Below are 24,071 nucleotides of genomic sequence, written 5' to 3'. Positions count from 1 at the left end.
TCGTTCCAACAGCTTTCTTTTTGTTGACTCACAAATTAAAACGTTCAAAAGCTAGGAAGACGGGCCATAAAAAAAAAAAAACAAGCGATCTTTTTTTTTCTAGATACTCATCATCTTTCCCAATGCACTTTTGGCAATTCTCTCTTATTTTCTCTAACGTAAAAGTCCGAAGCGGGTTTTGTCACTGACATCACTGTTTCTACTATGAAATCGACGAATCCATCTTCTAACTGTGTTGATATTCACTACATCGACTTCATAAACGTTCAACAGGCGCCGATGTATGTTAATCGGTTCAAAATTCTTTTTATGGGGGGGGGAATTCAATGAGGCATTTCTGCTACTGATGAACGTCCATGACCTGGGTTGCTTGCTTAGAGTATCACACTGACAATGTTTGCAACAGAGTGAAAAATTTAAGGTCATGAATGCATAAGTTCCATCATCATAACAATGCAATTTACAATTCCTTCTGATCGATTCGGGTGGAATAAATATTGGAAGCATTACCTGTGGAACGTCCCTTGTGTACTCTCTCTCTCTCTCTCTTTCACACACACACACACACACACACACACACACATATATATATATATATATATATATATATATATATATATATATATATATATATATGCAGGTGTGTGTTATTATTGAGTAGTGTTTAAGGCTATCCAGCGCATTAAAAATTAAACGTCTTCTTAAAAGATAAAAAAGTCAGTTTAGTTCTAAAAACAAAATATATGTTTAAAATCAATTGCTATTGTAAAATCTTCTATGATAGATTCGCTATGCTGAAATAAATACGACATAATTGTAGTCGAGACAATCGATCTAGATTCATTTTCTCCGCGTATTTGTAGTTTTTGTCATTTAGTTTCTTCCTTTTTTTTCATCAGCCTCTGACATTAAAAATAAATATTTTCGTTTTATATATTTAATGAAGATTACACAAATAATTCGTGAAGTGTATTATGATTTACCATGTTTTAATAAGAGATAGCGACCAAATATTGATTTTACCATTGCAGTGTTTTTTTGCACATAAATGCAACTTAATATTAAATACTAGCGGCTGCGCCGCGTCGGCACACACAACGCAGAGTCAAACACAAAATCGAGTACACTCAACATCGTCTTACCATCAAAGCTTACTTTGTGAACTCAGAGTATGAGAAATTCCCATATGCACAAAACAAAATCACTGAAAAAAACAAAAATACTAACTAAGGGTAAGGATGATGAGTAAACCTTGGATAAAATGATGGTTAAAATTATTACGAACTTGGCAGGATTCGAACCTGGAATCTTATGATCCGTAGTCAGACGCGTTATCCATTGCGCCACAAGTCCTGTCCGTATGCCGAAGGATGTTACCGCGACTGTATACAGACAGTGCTAAATTCCGTTGACATGAGCAGGTAACTTTTTCGACAAGTTTACGAAACAGCCCCCAAACCCTGATTTCGGGGTTTTTGTGTGACTCAGCGTTGTTTGTTACGAACCATATATAGATAAGGACAATCTAGGGATTCACACCTTTCAGGGGGAAAAAGAATTTTTCAATTCGGTGCATTCGTTCGAAAGTTTTATTGGTATATAGGCACACACGCATAAATAAAGAAACAAACATTTACAATTTTATTAATAGTATAGATGATACTAACATACGCATCTCTTTTGTCATAACACACTTTTTTCCAAAGGTTATCTCGATTTTATCGAGAAGAACAAAGAATATCGTTAATCTATTTTTTCTGGCAATTTAACTGATGACAAGAAACGAATTCCATAACATCAAGTTAAAATATTCTGACGTATTGTTAACCGTGGCATCTCTATCTCGGCACCAAAATCAACAAAGTCTTTGTAATTTCTGAAATCCTCATTACCCTGTTAATGCGATATGGTGTTGCTTCTGTGTAGTTCTAAGAGGCCTACTATTCCAAGCCCTTTCTTTTCTTTTTGAAAGGGAGTATATTTATGGCTAATCGTCGGAGGGACCTCTACCGGCGAATGCCGACGGGACTGCCCAGGTATTTTCAGGCTTCTTCTAGGGGGCGCTGGCTCTTCAATTCAATTTTCCGGCTCTAATGTCTAATTTACTAGCCATAGGAGGGGGATAAGTATCGACGCCGACTTTTTAATTTTGTCGCCAAACGGACAATTCGTTTTTTGTTTATTCAGATTGATTACTCCCTAAAATTTCATCCCTAAAATCGTTAATAAAATACAAAATATTTCCTGCAATCCAACCATATTTAGCACAAATAAACATCACTCTATGAACGGTTTCACTGTTTATGTTCGACAAAATAAGGTACGACACATTGTTCCTTATGATTCGCTATTCGTGTATTATTTATGCACGTCATACAAGCAGCCTGGGATTTTTTTTTGGTCAGAAACAGTAAGAAACTATCGATTTCAATTTAGACGGACTTGCATGTTGTTGTTACGATTTACTTTCCTTTCTGCAAAATTTCTGTAAAATTCGACATTCTTAGAATGATGGACATCTAGTTTCCCCAAAACGGGGCACTCTGGATTGGTAGAAAAAAAATTTCAAAAATGGCTTAAGGTTAGAAAAATTTCTCTTTCATAAACACAAGAGATAATAAGCTATATGTAAAACAGGCACTGAATTTTGTTCCTAGAAAGAAAGGCAAGGTAAAATATTTGTAAAAATAAAAAAAAACGTGTTTTCTCAGACATAAAGGAAATATTTAAAAATACGAATTTCCAGCTGACTTTTCTACTACGTTTCCGTCATAAAAAAATGTCCATAACTCTGACAATGTCTTTATTTTTAGCTATTATGCTCCTCTTCAGTTTATGTAACGTCTATATATTTTTTTAAATACAGATATATGGCTGACTTGACTACAAATTTTCAGTTATGAAAAAACTGTCAATAACTATGACAATGGCTTTATTTTTGGCTTTGCTACTCTTCTTCAGTTTATGAAAAATCTTGACATTGTTTGAAAAAAATACGAATCTATGGCTTAGACTTTTACCAAATTTCTGCTGGACTTTTATCACTGAAACTAGGTAGAAATGTCAGTCATAGATTCGTATTTTTATTGGAATCGATATTCTAGCGTCATTCACATCTGAAAAGCTGTCCATAACGCAGACACTGTTAACACTCTTCAGTTTACGAAAAATCTTGACATTGTCTTGATTGATAAATATCATCTTTGAAATAAACCCCACAAATAAATGTATGTGGACATTTGCTACATAAGTAGGATGTTTGAAGACATCAGTTTTCTAACTTAGATGTACCAACATTAATGTTATTATTTTCCCTTTCCTTTTCAAAATTCAATCATGTTTTTCATAACTAAAAACAAAATCAACAATTTTCTCTACAAAACAACCAAACTAAACACTATGTGTAAATATTTGAAGATATAAGACCTCGAAGAATAAACACTTTTACGAAAATGATTGAATCGGAAAAAATGTTGATATGACGTATGTGTAAACAATCAAACTTAAAAATATATGGACTAAGACCCTGCGAGTGTTATTTTCTGATGAATCATTTTTCGAGACTTAATATTGTGATGGATACGTTGAAAGTTGAATGGTGGTGGCCCTTTTTCAGATTATTGAAACTCTCCACATACAACTCATTCAAAACCAACATTCAACCCAGAAAATATCAATTGTTCCGCTTTTATCAGAAACATCGCCCCTGTAATGCGAACACGGAAGGATCACAAAATGGGAAGTGAGAGTTATCAGGCCAGTAACACTCATAGTTCATGGTCTGTATATATGCTGGTGCTACTTAATTCATCAAATTTATTTCTTGTAAAAATAGATGTGAGCTTGGCGAGTACTTTCATATCGGTTCAATGTTGACAGTTTGGTTGTTTTTGTTTTACGGCATATCAACCCTTTCCGGGTTATTTAATGCCGAATCCAAAGATTTTGAAGAAATTTTTTTTAATAGAATATATTTGTTGTTTTCAAGTCGGTTTCTATTTAACCCATAGTTGGGAACCTAACAGGTACTACCACTCCGGGTCAGAGTGGACCTGGGAGCAATGGCAGTTAAAGGGTGACTCCACACACCCCAAAGCCCGCAAGCTGGGGCCTCACCATCGGATATAGTTTAAGGTCATATCCAGGACGTCAATGTGGATAGCAGTGTAATAAAAAATAAAGGATCTCAAATTGGAGTATTCACGCCGGATTCAGTTTCACATTATGATCTCATGAAAGGGATATATATCGTTATATATATATATATATATATATATATATATATATATATATATATAATTATATATATATATACTTATATATATATATATATATATATATTTACATAGGCGTCACCACTTATCAAGGCCGATAGGCCACTCAAGGATAAGGGTTAAAGAGTATAGAGTAGTCAAAAGGACAATATAGTAATCGATAGTAATGGAAGTTGGGTAAATTTGTTAACTTAAGTGGAACGGCTCATCAGAAACTTGTTCACGTTGGACTTGAAGACAACCATATTATAGACAGCTGGAAAGCAGGAAAACGGAAGACAATTCCACAGGCGTGCAGTTCTAAGAAAGAAGCTTTGATCATGGAATCTATGTTAAGGTTTAGGTACAGATAAAGAGTGGCGAAAATTATTGATAATGTTTTCAGCTAGTCTAGTGTTTCTTATGAAAGTCTGGCGAGGGGGGACCATAGATTTAAGCTCAGTTGAACACTTTCCATGAAAATAACGATAAAGCAGAGACAAACTCGCAACATCTCTTCTGTGAAATAGAGGTTGCAGCTATTGTAGCTGATCAGTCTTACTACAGTTCGAGTAATAAATCTCGTAATTCTCCGTACAGATCGAGTGTTCCTAGCGTAGGGCCTGCGTACCTTTCGACATCTCTTCTCAGGTAACTCCACTAGTCGGTACCTATGGCTCAACCTGTCAGCCACACTCTTGGAAAGAGGAAAGATCCGGATGTACTCGTATCGCTTACATAACGTATCATATACAGACCAAAAATATATGGCCCACATATTTTTTTTATTATATTAAATTCCTAGACCGCTGTCGCTTTGATCATTATTACAAAAAGTGTCTTCATTTAAATAATCTTTCTAGATGGAATACGTATATTTTGAAGGACCTATAGAAAGAAAGAATGTTATTATGGAAAACATGGTGCAAGAACAAAAAGGAGCTTTGTCTAGTCAGAATCAACTATTGATTTGAATATAGGTTAGTAATAGAGAACTTCAAGAACTAGACATCCTCACTTTATTATATAAATGGTAAATCTACGATATATGGTATATCTTTTACATAAAATGCTATACCCAAAACAATAGGTATGTGCCAATGAATCTTACACAAGCGTCCAATCTTCCATTTTGTAATAAACAGTGATGGTTATTTATTTGCATTCATATACATACATACATACATACATACATATATATATATATATATATATATATATATATATATATATATATAAGAGCAAATAGTTAATAAAACATGTAAAAAAACACTTTGAAAAAGAGTTAAAAGCATATTTAATCTGAAAAGGAAACACTTAATAAGTGGATAGTCCTTAAGACGCGGAGTTTCAAAGTAATACTTTCCTTCTCATCAGAGGGTAGGAATTAGTAAAATGCGGGATCGGATTTTGCATACAAAAGTATTTGATGAAACTGCAAGTAAGTCAAAGATCTTACTTGATAACAAAATGTGAAGCAGAGGGAATATGGTGAAGAAAAAGATGATTTCACGTGAATATATGACGTGTGTGTGTGTGTGTGCGTGCGTGCGTGTGTGTGTGAGTGTGCGGGCACGCGTGTGTGTGTTTGTGATTCCACTCCATTACACGAAAGGTGAGACGCAACACATATGCCTTTTCCTATCACTCGACGAGTAGTTCGAGGAAGCGAGAAAGCAAACAGCACACCAGAATACAAACTCTGACTTCCCCCATTACATGAAATGAATTTGGAAAGAAATCCTTCACTCGATAAAAAAAAAGTATTCATTCATCGGCGCCTTTTCTCTTAAGGTCATCATGAATTATAATAATAATATTAATTAAAAAGTAAGATTTTGAGGTAATTTAATGGGTCGATATTGATGATTTGGTAATATTTCTTGATAAAAAGCAAGTTAGAACACTAGCGAAGCAAAATTATCTTTTTGGTTTTGTACGTAAGGTATACACAACTATATAAATTAATAGATGTACTTCCATTGCGCCACACACATTAAGCGCGTAGAGCACGCGTTTTTCTATGCGCTTTTAAGTAGTTAGGGAAAGCGAGAAAGCAAATAGCACGTCAGGAAACAAGATCAGAATTACTCTACTCCTTGAAATGAATTAGAAAATATATCCTCCATTCTCTTAAAAAGAATTAATGGTCGATGTTTTTTAGGTCATTAAAAACGATGATAAAATAGTATATACGAAAAAATTATTTACGTAATTCTGTGATTTGAATGATTATTTTAGTAATGTATCTAGATAAAGAGTGAGTTCAAACACTAACGAAGTCGTCATATTTTTGGTATATATATATATGTGTGCGTGTGTGTGTGCATGCGTGTATATGTATGTGTATGTGTGTGTATTAGCTAATATAACAATCAATTTCTGGTTTAAGATCGGCACTTTTATCACTGAAAAACAAAATTAGTAGCAGAATAATAAAAAAAAAGAGAAAACAAAATCTAATTACGATAAACCGCCATTAAAAAAGGCATTATCTTCTACCGGAAACGCCACCATGTTGGCTGCTATGAAAATCAAACAGCTGATAAAGTCGTAAAATCTTCACTAAACATTGATTGACTTCCAACAGAAAAAAAGCATTCAACCAAAAATCAATGATTGCGCAAATCAATTACGTAATATTAAACCAACTTTTTGAGAATGGCATCCGATGTTACAGATTGGTAAGAGCAAATGGAGTCCTAACTGGACTCTTCTATTTCATCCTTTATATAATGACTGAAGATCACCCGTGAGTAAGGGTTAATGAATGTAAGATGGCCAGTGAGACAACAGGTTGTGGTGGAAATTGGGTAGAATTTCATTATTTTAGGGTACAGCACAATCACGTTGACACATCGGTTTTCGCCAGATCACCGAAGTTAAGGAACGTTAAGCCTGGCCAGTACTAGATGGGTGACCATATGGTAAGACGAGGCACTGTATGCACCGCGAGGTAAAATACCAGTGAATCTGGCGTGGTCTATTCTTCTCTCGAGGGTAGATGGGACTCTCTTAAGCCGTGATAAGCAAACCGTCTAGTGATGGCGTCACGAAAAAATACCCTTGATAGCCCTGGCGAAGCATCAAGTATTTAGCTACTGACAAGATTCGAATACGTGTAGTGAGTTCAATCTCGGCTACGGCTGCGCTGGATAGATGGATAGATGGAAGGGTCAGCTAAACAAAAAATTGTTTACATTGGACTTGAAAACGATCATGTTGTGGTCACTAGGCTTACGGTACTGAGTTTCACATGAAGGCAATTCTATGAAAAAAAAAACTTTGTTCATGGAATTTGTGTTTAGATTTAGAGAGAGAGAAAAAGCGAGAGAGAGAGCATGGGATGAATTATGTTAGTAGTTGTATTCTATATAAATTATATATATGCCTAGAAAGTTAAGACTTTCTCGCTCTGACGGTGACATTTAAAAGTCTAATGAGATATAGGAACGACTTCACGAAGCTTAACTAATTTACATATGTCTTTTGAAAAAACGAACGTACATTAAGCAATTATTCATGTTTTATTTTGTTTCAAGATGATTGGTTTCATTTAACTATTACGCTCAATTCATAGTTTCTACATTCTGCATAATTGCGGAGAATTCAAGATAAAAAACACTCTAGCAAACGCACATTTTACAATTTTACACACACACACACACACACGCACACACACACACACATACATATATATATATATATATATATATATATATATATATTAGGTTGGTGCAAAAATAATGTCTTTTTGACGTTCAACTTTGTATAATCATAACTCCTTTCGTCATAAACTTTATTAATCGAAAGAAAAACCATTGCATATAATCTAACATTGAATATTAAAAAAAAGCGGAAAATAAAACAACAACAACAACAACAACAATTAACAGTAGAAACAAATACAGATCAACAGAATCATCAGTCTTCGCTTTCCATTCGAAAAAGAAAAAAAAAAATGTCCCATCCCATTAATTAAAACATCTTAAAAAATCTGATAATAAATATATAAACAGTTACCTCCCCTTAATTTTTAAAAACTCAAAACACCTAAAATGAATCGCGAACGAAATAAAACTAACATGTAGAAGAAAAAAAAATGATTAAATAAAATGAACGAATAAAGATCAGTTAATAATACAAATAATTAAGGTTAAATATTAATTAAAAACTATAAATAATATTGAATACCAAGCCGCAATAGATAGGAAATTCTAAGTAAGTAAATACTTTAAAAAACTGTACAATTAGTCTCGAAGACTTAACTATTGCGTCCTGTACACACACTTACGTACGACTAACTTCGCCATTTTGAAACTTTCCAACTCACACTCATAAACAAAAACAACATTAAGATGGATGGCAATAAAATGGCGGCACACGAGGGAATCTGTTGCTAAAAGGATATTTCAGCTTTTCTGAGAACGAGTCTCGTAAATCGTCTTTTATGCTCTACGTTGAGAATAGTCCCAAAGTGGCTTGACGCTAATGGTAGGTAATTTGAACGGTAAATATTTGCGCATTTCTTTGTTCGCTTTCTTTTCATATATGATACCAAAAAACGTTTCCCCAACGACAATCAAGTGGCAACGAGTAGAAATAAGTTTGCACCATTAGTATCGTTACCAAACCTATTCATATCTATTTATATCTAGCTCAGTCTGTCTGTCTGTCTATCTATCTATCGTCCATCTATCTATCCGTCTGTCTGCATATCTATTTATCCATATATATATATATATATATATATATATATATATATATATATATATATATACCGGTAGTATCTCTTTCCCTCTCTCTCCCTCTCTCTCTCTCTCTCTCTCTCTCTATATATATATATATATATATATATGTATATTATATATTATCGAGTTTAATTTTAAATCTACTTTTCTGTCTATCTATCTATGTTGTATAGCGGAAGGGGGTCCACAGAACGAGAACGGCATTTATAATAGGAGGCTGAGATTATAGAGGTGAAGAGGAATGTGTTAGGTGGGGTACACATCTGTAATATAAATTTCTGTCGTCGGTTTGTGCAAATGTATGTATGTATGTATGTCAACACTTTGAAAAGGGTTTCATATAAAGTCCATTATACAAGATGTTAAAAAACAAAAACCCATTACCTTGCGGTTGATGACAAATGAAGACTTACATAATAATACGAAGAATTTGTTTTACAGCTTGTGATGAGAATGATAAGAATTCGATACCGTTTTAGATTGCTACATTTTGTCTTCTCTTTCTGCCCTTAACTTCCTGAAAGAGCTTAGGCTTACTCTCTTTCTTTCTCTCTCTCTCTCTCTCTCTCTCTCATAAACTCAACTCAAACTGAACACTTACTGCTCTGTCTTTCCTCTTTCAACTGCCAACTGATTTCAAACCCTTACAACTGTATATATTGAATCCATATTTCTTTTTGACGTCAGAACGTAGCCAACATGTGCATGTTTTGCACGTGGATATTTCATTGGCTTCCAACACGTGTCCAGGCGACACAAAGGACATTCCTTAGTTCGATTGCTCATTATTCCTTCGACCTAGCTTTGTTTTTATAGTTATTTCTAACTACAATGGATAATTCCACTGCATTCCTGGAATCGTATCTAAATCACAATGTATTCATTTTTTACTTTTGATACTGAGTTCGATTCCAGCATTCTCCTTTAATAATAATCATCTTCGAATCTAATTAGTTTGTTTCTAACTAAAAACCCAGAGATGTTTTTTCGTTCTATCGAATCGTGTTATTCGTTACCGCTCTCAATCTTTTCGTTCATTTTATTTGAAAATGTATCCTTTTAACTGGAATTTAAACACATAAACTAGAATTTCTATTTGCTCTATCTAGTATACTGAACAATTTTATTTATATGAGTATTTCCTTCTGGACTAGAAACCATTAGATTCACCAACCTGTAATTTAATTCATTGCAATACTTCAAACTATATATATATATATATATATATGGATTTCTTCAAGTCCAACGTAAACAAATTCCTGATGAACCGCCCCCTTAAGTAGACACTTTAAACATCCACACTAACGTACTGTACTTACAATAATCCTTATCCCTGAGTGACTTCCGGGCCTTGATAAGTGGTGATCACCTTGTAAATATATATATATATATATATATATATATATATAGAGAGAGAGAGAGAGAGGGGGGGGGGGGTAAACAGATAGATCGATAGATAGATAAACAGATAGATATATCCGTTTGTGTGTACTGTATTTAAAGCTAATCAACGCATTTGAATTAAACGTCGTCTTAAAAGAGTTTAAAAAATCTATTCTATTTCTAAAGACAAAACGTTAAAAATCAGTTGGCATAGTCGAGTTCCTATGTGATAGATTCACTATTCTAATATAAATACGACATCAATTTAGTCGAAAAAATCGATCTTATAGTTTTTGTCATTTAGTTTCTTCCTTTTTTTTCATCAGACTCTGATATTAAAAATAAATATTTTCGTTTTATATATTCAATGAATATTACACGAATAATTCGTGAAGTGTACTTATGATTATCCATGGTTTAATGAGAGATAGGGACCAAATATTGATTTTATCCCTTTCGAATAGGAATACAACTGAATAATTAATAGGATGCGAGCATACGCATCATCTTTGTCATAACACACGTTTTCCAATGGTTAGATCGATTTTAACGAGAGGAGCAAGGAATATCGATAATCTATTTTTTCTGGTAATTTAGCTGATGACAAGAAACGAATCCCATAACATCCGGTTAAAATAGTCTGACGTATTCTTAACCGTGGCATTTCTTCCTCAGCACCAAAATTAACAAAGTCTTTGTAATTTCTGAAATGCAGTTTACACTGTTGATTGTGATATGTTGCTTGTTCTAAAAGGTCTACCATCCCAAGCATTTCATTTTCTCTTTGAGAAAAGAAAATCCATAATGTGTTACCAAGGGATTTTTTTCTCTGTCATTTCTGAAATGGCTTTTCCACTGTTGATTACGGTATGTTGCTAACTATGTGCAGTTCTAGGAGGTTCACGCTCCCAGTCTTTGCCATCTCTCTTTTAGAAGAAATTCGTTTATTGCTAAAGGCATGAGGCTCGACGTATGCCGACGGGGCTGCCCATGCATTTTTCAGGCCAGATTGCTCCTCCTCTGGGGAATATGCTTTGCAATATCTTTTTCTAATCTAAATGTCACATCTTTTGGCTGTGGGGAAAGAGACAACTACCCAACCATCATGTTACCCTCACCACCATCGGAAGTTGTGGAGTCAGAGTGTGAACAGATTCAGAAGAAAGTTTAGCAATTTTAACTGCTGGCTCTACGATGTACTTTTTCATATTGTCCAACGTTATTTTTAAATATTTTCTAGTAAAAATATAGAATTTTAAAACAAAAAAGTATTATTTGAAACAAAAAAATTAAAGCTATTTTATTTGGCCGAGATTGTCTTATCCCTATATATAATAAACACGTCGCAGTTTTCTCATCTGGACCAAAATGCCGTAAGTTTACAACAACAGATGCCACATACAAATTTCTCATGTCTAGCCTATTAGCCATGATCTTTTTACTTACAAATCCAGGAGTTCAAATAAAATCCTAGATTCCTTCCGAGGAGCTACATCATAACTATCGCATTAACCTACAGAGGAAGTAGTCCGACTTTCGCGTTTTGCTGAAGTCCTCCTACTAATCTCCATCAACACTGCAGGGATTTATACACATGATATATATATTGTGGTTACACCCTTCGTAATTAGTTCATAAACTAATAGCCCATCGTTAAATTCCCGTCCTTCGATTCGTAAAATAATAAATTCTCCCCTATAACATTCCTGCTATTCTGATTGGCTTAGATCACACCGATCTCTTATTCCAGATTACAATTCTGTAGACTAAAACAAACGTGCAAGCCGTTATCCAACATGGTACCGGCGGCCAGCGTTTTACATTAAATAAAGCGATTACTGAACCGCACAGAGGCATTTGCTTCTCATTGCTTCTCTTTCCCTGTCCCACTCTCCTCCCCCTCTCTCTCTAAATGTGTTTAGAGGGAAAGAGAGAGAAAGAGTGTGGGAGAGATTCTCAGAGATAGAGTAAGAGCGAGAGTTATATCTCTTTTCTTTACATTCGAACACTATACCGAAACAGGAGAAAGAGACTAAGAGAAAGAAAGAGAGAGAATAATCGTTATGGATTGACCTTATTTTATTACCGCGTTATGTGGTTCAAATAGAAAAAAATATGGTATTATTTCAATGCCATCGTGGTGGAGCAGTGGATAATGGGGCAGCGTCGCAACCTACGGGTTTACCGTTCGCCCCAATGCAGCAGATTGATTTTTGTTTGAAGTTTTAATATTTGAACAGGGTTACGGCTTGAGATAAATACGTATTATAGTTCGTGTTTTTTCTCAATTTTTCTCAGTTATTTTTTTCATCGAATTCATACAGTTTTATTATTTTTCCCGTTTTATTTGTTTTTTTTTCGAAATAGAACGATGAATTTTCTATTTGTTTTTATTTTTGGGTTGTTTTTATTTTTTACAATGATAAGTGAAATATTAGAAACTCAGTATTGCAGTAATTAATAAAACATAATAAATGATAAATACACGAAAGAAGTTTTGTTTCATTTCTTTAGGATAGGATTTCATGTTTTCATTCTCATATAAATTTCCTCCTTTTAATAAACCTTTAAAATGAACTATTTTTAGTCGCGGAGGCCGGTAAATAACCAGTAAACATACCTCAGCTTCATCGGCTAAGTGGACTTTTTTGTTGTTTTTTTCCACCTCTCTCCACCTGGGCTGCCTACTGCGTTTCGATAGCTGTCCTTACCATGAGGAGCAGGAGGTGTCTATTCGGAAAGCCGTTCGTAACATGACGACTTTGGGGGTTGGCCATCAGCAACAGCAACAATAACAACAAGAAAAACCGTACTTAAATTTTTTAGAGGGAGGGGCATGCTTCAACCAGGTAAATCCGGTTAGCCGGTACTGCTAGTATAAAAATATTTCCTCCCAACCAGATTAGTTAACTTTTGAATTAACTCATCTCATTGTATATATATATATATATATATATATATATATATATATATATATATATATATATATATATATATATATAGTAATGAAATCAAAAGGATGTAGTGTTTACCTAATATACGCAATGGTAAACTTCTATCTAATATAAATACCATTTTCTCTAAAGAATTATGTTCGCTTTTCGGATTACCTTGAGAGAATCTTTCCACAAGCTGAAATATTATGCGCGGTTTGTTTATAATATATTTTTTTACCAATTCAACATTTTTTCACTTGGCAATTCATGACTATAATAAATTGCGGTTTCACTTAATGCCATAACCAGCAAATTCTAGCATTGCTACAAATATAATTTGCTGATTTTTTTCTGTCCTCTGATGAGAAGAATAGCAATAATAGCATCCTTTGAAACTCCACTTTGTCTTTTATATATCTGCTGGCCAGTATGTCTTTGCCATAGAACACGGTAACCTTTCCGTTTGATGTTACCAACGATGTTTCATGTTACCAAATGTTCGATGATCTGTCAAGCTGCATCTCTCCGCAGGTCTTCCATTGGAGGTGTTTACATAATTTGTTTTGACGGGCAATGTGTGTGCGTGTGTGTGTGTGTGAGAGAGATTGGCTGCGACATTTTAAACATTTATATATATATAATATATATATATATATATATATATATATATATATATATATATATATATATACATTTTTTTAATTAATCTTTTCTTTTTTTTATCACAGCGTTTCCGCCGAGTAATCTTGGAAATCATAAACTTTCGGTCGATTTAATCTGAAAAATTTACAACCTTTCGACTGATATAACCTCAGAAATCTGTACGGAGTTTCGAACGGAAGTAGAATAATGACACCCTCACGCGCAAACAACAAACAGAAAACAAAATGGCGCTAGTTTTGTAGCTATTTTTGAAAATCACCACAGATTTTGTTCTTGACTAACAAACGTTCCAATTTCCGGATCAGCGGGTGCCAACGTTCGAATATTCCCAATCATTTCCGCATCAACGCTTCCAATCTTGAGATTCTTCGGAAATGTTGATTCAATTTATCGCACTTCGTTTGATTTTAATTTCTCCAAGACACAAGAATGCAATTAACGCAACACCTTTTGCAATTTTAGTTTTACGCTGTACAATCACTTGGACAGATTTCTTTAAAAAAAAAACAAAACAAACAAAAACTTTGCTGTTTCAAATTAAAGGTATAGGAAACTTGTAGTAGTAATAATAGTATCTTACAGAAGAACTCGCGGAGAGCGTTAACAACCTCTATATGCCATCCAACTATAACTCACCTCAGGAGTTTAATTTATTTAAAACTAAATGTTTACATAGCTTCGCGGCTAAAAACAAACAAAAAATATGTAATTATTATTTTTAATTTATAAACCGAAAAATGGTGTTTTTATATAAACAAGTGATCCGTGAGTGCACAGTGAACAAGGCATAAGAAAAAAGTTCAGCCCCTCCCCCATTTAGCCCCAAAAGTTCCCAGGGAACGTCAAATCCTGGTGAAAATGAACAAACGGCGCAGTTTTAGGCCATAACATATGTAAATCTGAGTTCTGCACAATGCAAAAAAAAAAAATAAATAAATAAATAAAAATGGCTTAGTCACCATTCGCCCGCGCCCTTATTAAGCCCACAAAGTCCCCAAGGCCTTAAAATATTTAAATTTAACTTAAGCAAAATCCGTTCTGTTACCTTTTTACTAATATCATGTTTAATGTTTGTGCAAAATTTCAAAAATTTCCAAGGCATAGTTATTGATAAAAGTGCGGACAGACGAACAGACGAACGTAAACGAAGATTCTATGAAGGGGGTTGTACATATCGAGTGCAGGCACGCTTGTTGCTGACGAGCCCGATGCGGGACAAGCAGGTTTGGCCACAGCGGCTGCAGTCAAATGTCACGTCAGGTGTGGCTGCTGAGGCTTCCCGAATCTTTCTCCTGCAGCGCTTCTACCACAGATCCTGGTGGACAGTACGTCGCCAGGTAGCACGATCAGAGCAGACCACTGGAGGTGGTCAATGTGGCAGTCACCGAGTGACTTCTTCAGAGACTCTTTATATCTTTTCTTCGGTGCCCCTCTGTCACGAAGAGAATCACCAGCATCGAGGCCATTCTGCTGAAGTCACAGCTATGCTGGGTCGGGCACGTCTCCAGAATCGTATGCCCAAGATAGCCCTATATGGCGAACTCTCTACTACTACTACTACTACTACTACTACTACTACACGCACACACATATATATACATATATATATATACATATATATACATATATATGTATATATATACATATATATACATATATACATATACGTATATACATATATATACATACATATATATATACATATATATACATATATATACATACATATATATACATATATATATATATAAATACATATATATATACATACATATATACATATATATATACATATATATATATATATATATATATATATATATATATATATATATATATATAAATATACAATAGAACCCCGGGACACGGCATTAAAAATTAGTAACCAAAATACACATGCATGTAACGATATGAAATTATAAATAATACCATAAGATGGTGGCCAATACCGTAAGCAGGGACCAGAAAAACATCGTATTCCACATTGTAACCTGAAAAAACCGTATCCTAGAGACACCGCAGAGTAGCCTCAGCTGTGATCACAACTAACTTCCGATATCTCGACTGTTCAAGACTATCTGCCACCAGGCTGGGGCTTCGGATCCACCTCCATATTTGATAGATGAGATGCAAAACAAAGACGTAATCATCGTATCCGAAAAAGGTTTTAGTGATACAAAATTTTATTAAAGTTTTAAAAAGGATAAGTGGAGTCATTATAAGAATGTTGACGAATATCGATGGGGGGGGGGAGGAAAAATAGACACGAAAAATAGTCAAAAGACTATTCGACTAAAATAAAAATAAAAAATGAACCTCGAGGTATATTTCGTCTGACACTTGTCAAGAGATTACATTGGAAGCGATTAAAATAAAACAATTTATACATAATTGAAATTGGAGACGAAGGAAGGGGCAAAACAAACAAAAAAAAACATAAAACTACACGGGATGAATTAAATGAATGAATTACCCGTGATATATCATCCATATTTCAGAACCTAAGACAAAATTAAAAAAAAAATTAACTTGCCTGCAAATAAGTGCAGACACAAGAAATAATGACGCAACGTAGGCATATTTTTTTTTCTTTTTTTGTAAATCATACATGTTTAAACAGCTCTAATTTATGCGACAGCTCCTTTTGCCTACAGAGCGATGGTTTGCGCTTTGGTACACTTACGGCCTCCAAAATATTGAGATGCTGTTTGGAACGGGCCTTGTGTACAATGCGAAAACAGCCATCCGAATACGCTTCATCACATGCTTTATTGTCATGTGTGCACCATTTTATGACTCATGAATAGGTGAGCGCCGGATGTGCCACGTAAATGCCCGGATGTGTTCTGTGAACGCCCGGATGTGATCAACAGTGTGTTTATTCTAGATCCCTGGGACTTTCGAAAACACGCAGAGACATGTAGTGCGAATCTAACTCCCGGACGTTGAAACGTACGAGCCACATAGTCAGCATCACACTGACACTTAAATTGATATACAACTAAACTTTTTTTGTAGTGTGGGAAGTGTATGTTTCTTAAAAGCTGGGAAGGCAGTTTTAGTGCCGAACACCACACGAGGTTGCACCGCGTAGAAACAGTGAGATAATACCGAAGTAATTTTATCGACAAAGCAGCCTTATTTTTTTGAAGTCGTAACTGTACAAATGCGCAAACCATCGCACTGTAGGCAAAAGGATCTGTCGCATAAATTAGACATGTTTAAAGAGATTTGATTTACAAAAAAAAAAAAAAAAAAAAAAATGCCTACGTTGCCTCATTATTTCTTGTGTCTTGACCTATTTGCAGGCAGGTAAATCTTTGGTTATTTTGTCTCAGGTTCTGAAATATGGACGATATATCACGGGTTATTCATTCATTTAATCCATCCCGTATAGTTTTATAATTTTTTTGTTTCACCCCTCCCTTCGCCTCCATTTTCAATTATGTATAAATTGTTTCATTTTAATCGCTATCAACGTAATCTCTTGACAAGTGTCAGACGAAAGGTATCTCGAGGTTCTTTTTTTTTATTTTAGTCAAATAGTCTTTTGACTATTTTTCGCGTCTATTTATTTTCTCTCTCCCATTGATCTTCCTCAAAATTCTAATAATGACTCCACTTATCCTTTTTAAAACTTTAATATATATATATATATAATATATATATATTTATATATATATGTGTGTGTGTGTGGGCGTGTGTTTGGGTGTGTGTATTTGTATATGTATATATGTGTGTGTATTTATATATGTATATATATGCGTGTATATATATAGGCATGTATACATATGTACATATATATGCATGTATATATATGTATATATGTATAAATTCTTTAGGACTACATTGTTGTGGTGGTTTTCGTAATAATTAGTTTCAATAGCACGCAACGCAACATAAAACTTTTCACTTTTTTATTTTAACATTTTATGGGTGCTTTATCTGACCAAATTCTACTAAATCCACTACATCCATAATATATTTATCTTGAAAGATTTTTCTTTTTTTATAGGATGTCGTCTAAAACTAAGGAATCGATCATGATATATTTTGGAATACACATTCTAGGTAGCACGGTGAGTTACGTGGGAACAAAATTTGATAACAACTTTATCATTTATTGGGCGTAACACCAGATTAAAAAAAAAACACTTTTCAAATATGGGAGGTATACGAAATCTAATATTGAAAAGAATTGCTCTACATCAAATTTTATATTATATTATATAAAAGTCAATAAGTTAAAGTAATATTTTGGCGTGACCGCCTGCGGGAGCGGTAGAGCTCCCCGCTAGGGGAGATTAAGACTCCCGAAATACTGAAGTAGGCCGGGCAACTATGTTTGTATTAACTGTTAAGCTTTATTGCGTGCCCGAGCAACAGCGGATAACCTTGCTGAAAGGAAGAATTAAGTTATCAATTTATTGTGTCTTTTGTAAAACAGACATATACCTTTTATTGTTGGGGAAAAAGTGACAATTCGATGGCGTTTTGAAATCATCACGAATATGATTTCGGTTCTGGGGCCAGACGAGGGGTCAAGGGTTGACCTCTCTGTTCGTAGGAACCGAAACCTGCGAGTGTTCACAGAAAAGAGCACATACGAAGGCAATCGGGGATTCCCCGGAATGACGTAATAATTGATGATTGGTCTAGTGAGCAGCCATATTTACCCTATCACCTTCCAATATAAGCGAATACCCGCGCTAAAATCAGTGAGTTGAAGCTGGATTTTGAGAGAATTTAACACTAATCAAAGAGTCGCATTCATACCCCTTCCCCGACCGTCGCCACCGCAATACACGGAGAGCAAGATTCAATAGTGTGTTTTGTAAAAATTCAAGATTGGACATTTGTATATAAGTTTATATCATATTTTGTAAATTAAAGTTGAATTAACTCGTAGAATAGAGACATCTGAGTTTGTCTTTCTTTTGTGTGCATGAAAATCTATTCACTTACAGCGTGATACGGCATATCAACCGAAGGTGAAATCGACGCTGAAACCGACCAACAAGATCTCGCTGCGCTGAGAGAACTCGTGGAAAATTCCCTGCGAAAAACGATACAGACGTATGTGTGAGGGTTCACACAAAGTCATAGTTAGTGACCTGTGAAACAAGAGCTAGTTCTGAGTATATGTGCGAAATAAACTCTTGAACTAATAAATCAGACATTATAAATCTTAGATCCGTATTGTAGATATCATAGCGAGTAACGTGGGCGCACGTTTTTGTTTTTCTGTAAGCTTTATCATTAAAGGGATGACCCCCGACGCCGTCTCTTTAATAAGCGAGATATAATTTGATATAAAGAAACTTATATTCGGTTACTTAGGCTGTCAAAAATAAATTGCATGTCATCATTTATAGCATCGATAGAGTACATATGTATGCCTTCGCGAAGTTGTTGTTGCAACGACGTTACTCCTGGGTCGCGATATTCTAGCTTCTCATTTGGCCTACCCAGCATCTTGAACCTCAACGAACCATGCGTGGCAGTTCTGAGAAAGGTCGTATGAAATGTCTAACCAATACTGATAATACCGAATCAGCCGTCAAAGACCAACCGGCAAATCGTCAGTGATGGTTATTGTCTCGAGGATTCGATGAGCGCAGACAGGCTTTTGGAATCCAGGCAGAAAGCTAGGGGGGTACATCACGAATTAATTTTCCTTCTTGACGACGATCTGTATGCTCAAACCACCGAAGACGTCGTTGCAACAAGACAGATTAGAATTGTATATTGACAGAGAACAGCAGTTGAGACAAGTAAAGTTGAAAGATTTTATAATTTATTTTACCAGTGTAATGAAGCGGTACATTCTCTTAGTAACATAGCAGCAACACCCGTTAAAGAACGTCTACAAATACAAGTGTGCACACGTTGACGTCACGGTAGGAAGAAGAAGGAGAGAAAAATAATAAAAAAAAAAGCACAGTACGTAGTCGAGCAAGAGAATCAAAGTAAGCTCTTGGAAAAAAATGGACGTTTGAAGTCGAGGGCGAGAAAGCACTGGCTAAGACCGGCGTAAGGTGGCGGGGACAAAACTTCTAAAAAGCATATGTTATATGGCACAGCATTGTAAAACCCGTCTGAGTGTGTGAAAAGACTTTTGGAAAAATAATGAAATGCGTTGTTTTGGAAGCACCACAAATAAATGGATTTCATTTGCACTTAAAAAAATTGTCGAGTCGGATTGTTTTATTTGTTTGTTCTTTTGAGACGGTATCAGACAACGTGTGAGTCCAAAAGGTTCGAAATGTAACAGCACAGATAGAAAGTAACGGCAATACTACGCTACGAGGTCAACAGTTATCATTATTATGCAGTGTTTCAGAAGGTGTTCTAATTTCGTTCTTCCCCTCGTCTGAACTCATTTTTGAGAGACACTTTTATTTCCTCTCTGTACTACCCATTATACAAATTTGGACAGAGCTGCCACCAGCTAGCGGGAAATAAGTGTCGTCTGCTATCTTTCTCCTGCTGTTCATGCTGTCACGTCTTTCCCACTCCACTCTCTCTCTCTGTCTAACTGCTGCTGCTGCTATCTCCGTGTGACGTCACTTGCCACCTCCTACTGTTCCTCTCTCTATTTCACTGTAGTGACTGCTGTCTATGCGACATCGCCACACATTATCGTACAAAAGCCCAAAGACCATTCGAGGATAAGTTTTAGTTCGTGTTAAGTGGCCGATCAGACAAAACCGTGACGATTATTAATGGTGCAAATTGGGCAGCATTTGATTATTTAAGTGGATAGCTCAACAAGTGCTTGTTTATATTGAACTTGAAACGGTCATGTAATAATCTGCCGGGAAGTAGCTCCGCGGTATTGTATTACACTGATGGGTATTTGTAATAAAGAAATTTTGTCTCATAGAAGCTTGTTTGAGTTTTAGGCATATATGAAGATAGGGAAATTATTATAGGTTGTAGGTGGATGAGTTTCAGTTGTGAATATTTTAGAGAGGAGGCCATTAAGTAATAGAGCAGAAAAAGACTAGCGACGTTTCTTTGTGAGAAGTGTTTAACAAGCATTGGCTTCGCTATACTTTCAATAATCGACTATCTCTCAGTTCTTAGTCAACACTTCGATGTACAGTCTATATATGCTAGACATATTATTTATACCTGCCTTGGGACGAGTATTCTTAGACTGTTCATATCAATTAGATTTCAAAAAAAGGGTAAAGGAATATCCATATACGCAAGTCACACATTCACAGAACAAAGTCACGATCTTTCGTAAAACGAAACGAAGTCAAATACGCAGTAAACAAAACAACAAAATGTATTTATGTATCACGTGGCTTGCCTCAGCCAAACGCCTGGCGGAACGCAGTCGGTGAAGATCGGGAGAAAATAATTAATTGCAGATAAAAAACGAGCAAAATGAACAAACTCCAGGGAACTTTATCAGGCAACTCATTATCGAAATGGCAACGGTTCATATGTATCATTCTATTGGAATTGACCTTTCATTCCGTCTTTCAGCATCACATTTTACGTATGCTACATTGATCTATATATAAAGTTAGCTATGTATATCTGTCCATAAATTTGTTGCACTGATATATAACTCAATTCCAATACCAATACATATTTTGTCACGTATTTTGTGTTAAAAAATATACAAATATATAGTTGGAAAGAACACCCGTCTAGTTGAAACCACTGTCAGTAATTTTCCCCACTCTTTAACTGTGCCTAAATCAAAATGTAGATTCCATGAACAAAGCTTCTTTCTTAGAAGTGAACGCCTGTGGAACTCTCTTCCGTTTGCTTGTTTCCAACTTGGATGTCTTCAAGTCCAACATAAACAAGTTCCTGATGAATCACCCCCTTAAGTAAGACACTTTATCAGATCTCCATTACTAGCGATTACTACGATATTATCACATTGATTACTGTAGGCCCAATAACCCTTATCCCCGAGTGGCCTCCAGGCCTTGATAAGTGGTGACATCCTTGTAAAAGAAAACAAAAAAAACATTGATTAATTTACTTTTAGTTCATCAACAAATAAAAATACTTCTCTATTTATTTATTTCGGACTTTTTTTTTTACACAGTGATCACCACTTATCAAGGCCCGGAAGCCACTCAGGGCCAAGGGTTATTGCAAGAACATTACGTTAGTGTGGAGATTTGATGAAGTGTTTACTTAAGGGGGCGGTTCATTAGGAATTTGTTAACGTTGGACTTGAACACATCCAAGTTGTAGTCCGGTGGGAAGCAGGCAGACGGAACAGAGTTCCACAGGCGTGCAGTTCCAAGAAAGAAGCTTTGTTCATGACTATTATTCTCATCTTCTAGTTGTTTTTTTCGCGACGTTTCGGCCAACTATTCCTCTGGCCTTCGTTTGGCCAATGGCGCAGTTGATAGAAGCATTGTGTCTCTACTGTTCCAGGTGACCATTGCTTGAAGATAGCGGTTTTAATCCTACCCAATGCTGGTCAGAGGCTTAGTTGCCCAAAACGTGGTGAGACGCTAACAACTATGGAAGGCAGTAATTGCTGAATATGAAGTTAGGAGATTCAGCGTTCCAGTTCGCAGACCAGAGGAATAGTTGGCCGAAACGTCGTGAAACAACCACAAGATGAGGATAATAGTCCGCAATAAATAAATGAATAAATAATACAAATTACTCATCTAAAAAATAATTCCAATTAATTAAAGAAATTAAAACACCGTTAGATATTTCTATGCGGGAATAATTGTAAAGCCTTTACACTGCCGAATAGAACGGTTCGGGCAAAATAATTTCATGTTTTTATATATTAGTTGAACGTCAAAAAACGACATTATTTTTGCACCAGCCTAAATTTCTAGTTCGAATTAATGTCACGAGTAATTTTAATTTTTTTTTACAGTATATCAGACCTTTTAACTTTTTTATTTTTAAATAACAACGCGTTATAAAATACGATCATATTTTCCAGACTAAAGATTAGAGGATTATTTGCATAAAAATTGTTATATTACCCATAGCTGAGATCGATTAAAGGTTCATATCTTTCCCAATAGTAAACACTGCTTAAATAAACATAGTGAGATTTTAACTCCGTATTGCCAGTTCCATAATACACTAGCGTGATCAGCCACGTCACTTACATATACTCGAATTACAAGCAAAAGTCCTATTCCTTCTGTGCTCCTCAATCAAAAGAGAACAGTAAACATTCACACACCCCTGTCGTATAAAAGAACCGGATATTCTGTACATCAGAGCCGCGCCTGAAACTTGCATTAAAATAGCTTCGGCCATGTTTTTTTTCTTCTTTCGTGCTAAATCTTTATGTCTGTTGTTTGTAGTTATTGCTCTTACTGCTGCTGTTATGTTCAATATATATTCATAAAAATCGAATGAAAGCTATTATAATGTCAATAGTAATTTCAGCTGTACAGAGATGACGAGAGATAGAGAAACGGAGAGAGTGAGGGAGGGAAGGGGTAAAATTACAAGCAATTCCACTTAAGTCATTATAAAGAGAAAATGCCCGGATGAATTATTACATCCGAAAAAACATACATGAATAAATAAGAAACAAAATACAGGGTGTGTTTGAAAAAATATATATCCCGACTGAAGTCGTCCATGAACAATGAATTAAACGTTCGTTTTTATTACACATAATGTTGTTATTTAAAATATCTGGCTTAAGCTGTTATTTACCCAGACAGAATATATAATAACGGATACAACGCCCATTGCCACCCAAATTCAAGGAATGTTCGAGAAGTGTGCAGGATTTTTTTTTTACAAGGTGGTCATCACTTATCAAGACCCGGAAGCAACTCAGGGATAAGGGTTATTGCAAGTACAGTACGTTGGTGTGGAGATTTGATGAAGTCTTTACTTAAGGGGGCGGTTCATTAGGAATTTGTTAACGTTGGACTTGAAGACATCCAAGTTGTAGTCAGGTGGGAAGCAGGCAGACAGAACAGAGAATGTTATACAGCGCGTTTGTATTGTTTTATGACGTTTCGATCGATGTAACCTCCAACCTTCTGCAGGTGTATTTTGTCGAACTAGGGAATGTTTCTCTCGAACTCAGGAATTTGAACGGAATTCTGGAC

General features: G+C 35.3%; 1 protein-coding gene and 1 non-coding gene across 3 annotated transcripts in view; both read right to left on the bottom strand.

The window, feature by feature from the left end:
- The window catches only part of LOC145256444 (uncharacterized), a 644,056-nt gene that overhangs the window by 563,731 nt on the left and 56,254 nt on the right, over positions 1-24,071 (bottom strand). The gene's annotated exons all lie outside the window — the stretch shown is intronic.
- On the bottom strand, positions 1,281-1,353 carry Trnar-acg (transfer RNA arginine (anticodon ACG)). Its single transcript has one exon. It is a non-coding gene; the product is annotated as a tRNA-Arg (tRNA).

This window comes from Euprymna scolopes, chromosome 32 (genome assembly GCF_053919585.1).
Source record: "Euprymna scolopes isolate OS-2025 chromosome 32, ASM5391958v1, whole genome shotgun sequence".
Taxonomy (NCBI): domain Eukaryota; kingdom Metazoa; phylum Mollusca; class Cephalopoda; order Sepiida; family Sepiolidae; genus Euprymna; species Euprymna scolopes.
Note: the sequence above shows the minus strand (reverse complement) of the source record. Positions and strands in the feature narration are given on the sequence as shown.